Source organism: Marmota monax, unplaced genomic scaffold (assembly GCF_021218885.2).
Source record: "Marmota monax isolate L192 unplaced genomic scaffold, Marmota_monax_Labrador192_F-V1.1 WCK01_AAM20220418_F8-fsc00016, whole genome shotgun sequence".
Classification (NCBI taxonomy): Eukaryota; Metazoa; Chordata; class Mammalia; order Rodentia; family Sciuridae; genus Marmota; species Marmota monax.
In genome coordinates, this window is record NW_026695209.1 from 15826884 (window position 1) to 15832834 (window position 5951).

Sequence of the window (5951 nt, forward strand, 5' to 3'; positions counted from 1 at the left end):
TATCTACACCACCTGGCCCCCAACCTCTTATAGCACAGTTATCACCAGGCTCAGGCCAGCACTTCTAGATGAAGCTCTAAAACCCCTCCACTATAGGAGGAGATGGCACCTTGGCAGGACAAAACCCCTCCTGCATCAATACCAGCTGTGGCCTGGTACTTGGTGACCCTTGAGACATGGTGAAGTTCCTTGCAGCTTTGAGATTCAGGTGTGCCCTAGCTTCACATCAGCCTTAATGGGCAAGGGGCTGCCTTCACTAACAATACAACCTTGGGCAACAAAGTGTGGAGCAGGATCTTATCCATTGAACAGTGGGGTCATGGTATTAAGTATAGACCTTTCCCCTGAAATTAAATGATGGGATGGTAAAACCCAACACTGGACAGGTCTTAATAGGGACAAAGTCTGGAGACAGAACCTGGGGACCGTGCCTCTAGAATAGCTCCAGTGTTGGGAAAAGCCACTCAGCTCCAGTCTATCAGGCTTTCATTGCAATCAGCATCACCTGTGACTGACTGCAGTAGTCTTGGACCATGAGCCCACCTTAGCAATAGATAGACCATAATAACGCCAGCCTTAGTTTTACCACAGTATATACTGGTCTTGGTGGGCTGTGGGCTCAGGGTGTGACACAACTTCATGGTGTTGATAGCCATAGGCATGGCATAAGAGCCAGGGCTAGTCCACCCATGGCCATTCTTTCCAGAGTTGAGCAGAATCCTGCAGTGGCCTGGGCACAGCCTAGAATTGTGGATAAGGCAACTGGGCCTATGTCAACCCCAAGGACAGGCTTGTGGAGATGGACCACTACTTCTGGATACTCCCCTGCTTCATTTATAACAACACGTCAAGAGTGTATTAGGGACAAACCTGGGCTTTGATCACCCTTTAATGCAGAAACAGTGACAACCCACAAACAGTAGACCCTCAGAAAACCAGAACTGGGCAACGTCCAGTACTGAGATCATGGAAATAGCTACAGGCTTAGAAAAAGCAATCATCCTGCTTAACATTACTAGCAACACAGACAGGAACAAAGCTTGGTTAGGAAGACTGAAATAAACACCTAATCCATCTATGCCCAAATGATGTCACACACTAACAAGCATCAAGAGCCTAAATGAAACCATGACCTAGCCTAATAGTCAAATAAAGTGCCAGCAACAAACCAGAATGTCATTGGTGTGGGAGAACTCTTAAGAAAATTTAAAACAATTGCTTTATGGAACTTGAAGAAAATGCTGACAAATGGTTCAATGCTGTATCAGAGAAGCATAACAAAAAGTAGCAATTTTAAAAACTCAAATGGAAATTTTTGAATCAAGAAAATACCTTTGGCAAAATTAAAAAATGCAATAGAAGGCATCAATAACAGGATAGACCAAACAGAAGAAAATAAAAATGAGCTCAAAAACAGCCTATTTGGAGTCTGTGGTGCCCTTGACTCAGCACATGTCTGGCAGGTCATCTACCTTCCTTAGGTGACTCAGGCCACAAGTCATTGCCCATGGCAGTATGCAAAGTTTTACATCCCTGAAGTGCCCTGGGTCTCCCTGGAGAGGTGGTGATGGGTCTAAGGAAAAGGGCCCAGAAGTGTGGCAGAAATGCCACAGCAGAACGCCAGTGGGTTTCCCAAGTGGGAGCCTTTGTGGCCTGGGCCAAGACTGTAGGCAGAGAATCCCTGATGACCAAGCCTCCAGTCCGCCCATTGTTGTAAGGACCAGGGGCCCTGTGATGCAGAGGATGACTAGCTCAACCTCCCTAATCTGGTGGCTGCTTACTGGTACACCTGAACTGGATAAGCACCAACCTGCAGTGGAAGGGGCTTCTCAAATGGTCCTAATAGGCATCTGTGGCCATGCAGTTCTTCACCAAGGGCTACCAAGAGACTATCTCAGATGTCCTTAACCATGATCTATTTGATGAGGATCATGATGATATGGCGATTGTGAAGGACATAGATATTTTCTATGTGTGAACATCATCTGGTTCCATTTGATGGAAATATCCCTACCTGTTATTTTCCTACCAAGTAAATCATCGGTCTCAGCAAGCTTGGAAGGGTTGTAGATATCTATAGTAGGAGAGTGCAAGTTCAAGAGAACCTCATGAAATAAAATTGCTGTGGCAATCACAGAAGCCTTACAACCTGCTAAAGTCAGAGTAGTGGTAGAAGCAACACACCTGTATGGGATTTCAAAGGGTGCCAAAAATAAACAGCATAACTGTGACCAGTGTCACATCTTCGGGAAGACCCAAAGATGTGGGGAGAGTTTTTGAGTCTCATTCAGAGCTGAACTTCAGCCAGTGCAAAGTAATGCATACCACACCGCCAGTGTCTTCTTCATTGTACATTTCATTTTCAATTTTTATAGATGTGAATCTTATTCCTTGTTTTAGTCAGCTTTTTCGCTGCTGTGACTAAAGGACCCAATCAGCACAATCATAGAGGAGAAAAAGTTTATTTGAGTGCTCATGGTTTCAGAGGTCTTAGTCCATAGAAGGCTGTCTCCATTTCTTGGGGCTTGAGATGAGGCTAAACATCATTGGGAGAGTGTGTGGCAGAGGGAAGCAGCTCACACATGGTGATCAAGAAGCAGAGAGAGAGATTCCAGTCTCCAGATACAAATATATACCCAAAGCCATGCCCTAATTCCCACCTGCTCCAGCTACACCCTTACCACCTGAGTTAACCCCATCAGGGATTAATTCACTGATTAGGTTAAGGCTATAACCCAAACATTTCTCTTCCAAATTTTCTTGCATTATCTCACATTTGAGCTTTCAGGGGGGCAGGGGGAGGGCACCTCACATCCAAACCATAACATTCCTCATCACTAATTTTATTTAAAATTATTTACAGAAAACACAAAAAAATAGTAACAAAGAGGTAAGCAATCTGCTTTCTTCTTGCCTACTTTTAGTGGCAACATATAAAGTGAACTGCTGATAACATAGGCTACATGCACAAACCAGGATTATTCAGTGAGAAGGAGATGAATTCACGTATTTTGTTGAAATCTTATAATAGTCTGTCTTATCAACACAGAAGCATGGAGCATGGAAGAGAACTATGGCCAATGGGATGTTTTATTCTGCACCAACTAAAATGATATAATGCTGGAAGTGTTCATATAATTTATGAAGAGTGCTCAGTGCTCAGTGAATCTGTAAGCCAGGCACAGCTCCACTTTGATTGTGTTTATTAAATCACCAGTGGTATTTTATTTTTTATGTATTTATCAACCATCCAATTTCAGTATTAGTCACCAAGGGAAAGTGGTGGAAGAGCTATGTTTTCTATTTTACTATGAGTTAAAATTACACAATTTCTAATTTCTTTTTTTAAAAAAAATTCAAGTATAGGAAATTATTTCCTGAGTTATTTATGAGGTTTTATTTTTTTCCCCCTGATGTTAACAGACAGGGATTCAGATATTTAACTTTCTGTGCCTTGATGAGACTATCACACCATTTCAAGTGTAGATACTTTTGCCCTTTTTTCAAATCTGTTATTTTATAAGGCTTAGTACTGACACTGCAAATCACTGTCACTTTAGAAGTTTCTTCAGAATTTACTTTGTGTGTTCCATGTACCTACCTCAAAACATTTTTTTTTATTTTGATATTTATAAAATATTTTTCTAAGCATTTCTAGAAACTCTTAAGAAATCCCATCACTTTCAGGTCTGCAGACCCCTAACTTCCATGAACCCGACAGAGGACAGAGGGAAGTGGCAGTAACCCACATGCTATGGTGTGTCCACTGTTCTCAAAGCTGCCTAATCCGTGTCCATGAACATGCACTGGGGAGCTCTGGTCCTGTTTCCCTTGTGGTCTTGTCTTCAAGTGAAAGTCTTTTCAGGTGGTATAGGTGTTACAGTCCAGGAAACTGTTTTCTTATTACTAATTATCTTAAAATTTCCTCAACTGGGAGAGAGTGGGTCAAATTAAAAACAACAATAACAACAAAGTAAATAAAAGCCCCCAAGCTCCCCACAAAAACACAAACGTAAATATTTCTCAAAGAAATTTCTTATTTGTTTATCATAGTACTCTTCAAGTTTATCCCATACTTAAAAAATGTTTTTACTGCATTACTTGCTTTAACTATGGTAGTCCTAGCTCTGCCACAGAAATGCCATTTAGCTTATAAGAGAGCAAGATGCAGATGTGGGTTTTTTTTTCCCCCTATGAGTATGTATGTGTTTTTAAAATTTCTGCTACTTTTCTCTAGCCTTTCTCTGCATCTAAAGTTTCTATGGCACAATATTGGTTGATATTTTTAGATCCTTTTGAAATCTAATCTAGTATAACATTATTCTGCTTAATCTTTAGACATTTCTAGATGTAATTCTAAGTGCTCAACTCACCCCAGTAAGAATGGCTATTATCAAAAAGGCTGAAGACAGCAAGTTCTGGTGAAGATGTGGAGGAAAGGAAATCTTTGCATATTGTTGGTGTGAATATAAACTAGCAAAGCCATAATACAAAATGGTATGGAGGTTCCTTAAACACAAAAACAGAACTACTATATGATTCAGCAATTCCACTACTGGATATATATTCAAAGAAAATGAAATCAGGGTGTCAAAGAGACATGAGCTCTTCCAAGTTCATCATAGCCTTACTGCACCAGTAGATGATAGTGAATACCATCTGACACCTGGGTGTCAGGATGTCTACTGGAAGTCCTGAGGAAGAAGACATCTAGACTTCATGAAGGAGGGCATGGATATTTGGGGGGAAATAGAGTGGATAAGTTAGAAGAAAGAAGAAAGGGCTTTCAGGGATAAGGGGTATGTGAGTGTGGTTTTATGTGCATGTGTATGTATATGCACATGTGTACATATAGAAAAGGGAACACAATGCAACCATGCAAAAAGTTAAATCATCGTTTATGACAGCATGAATATAATTGTAGTTTATTAAGTGACATAGGTCAGACAAAGACAAATACCACATAATCTCACTCAGAAGTAAATCTAAAGAAGTTGTTCTCATAGAAGTTGAGAGTAGATTGGTGGGTACCAGAGGCTGGAAAGTACAGGGAGGAAAGAAAAAATAAAGAGAGTTTTATCATTGGGTACCAAGTTACAGGTAATAAGGGGATTCTGGTGTGCTATGGCACAAGAGGGTGACTCCAGAGAACAATTTGTACTATAGATTTCAAAAAGCTAGAAGAAATTATTTTAAAGATTTCACCATAAGGAATTGACAAATGTTTGAGGAGATAGATATAATTAGATTAGAATATGCACCCCATAAGTAGTATAATTTTGTTTCATTGTATCAGTAAAAATAGTTCAATTTTTAAAATTGTGACTTAATCACAAAACACCACTTAATCAAGTTTCTTCTATACAACGATAGGAATATCTGCTTTTGTTGATACATTCATCAATTCCACTTTGAAACAACTTCAGTGTGGACAAGAATACCATCCAGGCACAATGTGCAGCACACAAGTGGATCCTGAAAATGCCAATGTATTCTCCATGGATTCTTAACACAGTTCATTGGTTTTATGTGAAATCAGCAAATTGAAGACCCACTCTAACATTTAGTAGCATTAAATCCCTAAGGGCCTGATTCAATGGCATATTTCACAAAATGAGGTTTCCATGTGACGATCCAAGAGACATAATGAACAGAATAATGCGATACCATACAATTTACCTAGATATGTCTTAAAATTATGTACATGTAACTGCTGTCATTCCTTAGCCATGCAACTTTTCTGTAGTGTAAACAATAAATATTGATTAGCTAACAAATCATAAAAAAATATTTCATCTTGAACCGAGTAATATTTCTTAACTAAGAGATAGAATCTTCAACAACAACAAAATTAATTGAATCCTGGCTCTCTCACATGATTTTTCTTTATTATTTACCAGCTTTCTGACCTTGGACAAGTTATTAAATGCTTTAAGCCACTATTTCTTTAG

At 39.6% G+C, this 5951-nt stretch overlaps 1 pseudogene; it reads left to right on the forward strand.

The window, feature by feature from the left end:
* Window positions 1-689: 689 nt before the first annotated feature.
* LOC124083752 (GTP cyclohydrolase 1-like) lies at window positions 690-2297 on the forward strand (annotated as a pseudogene).
* The last annotated feature ends 3654 nt before the right edge of the window (window positions 2298-5951 follow it).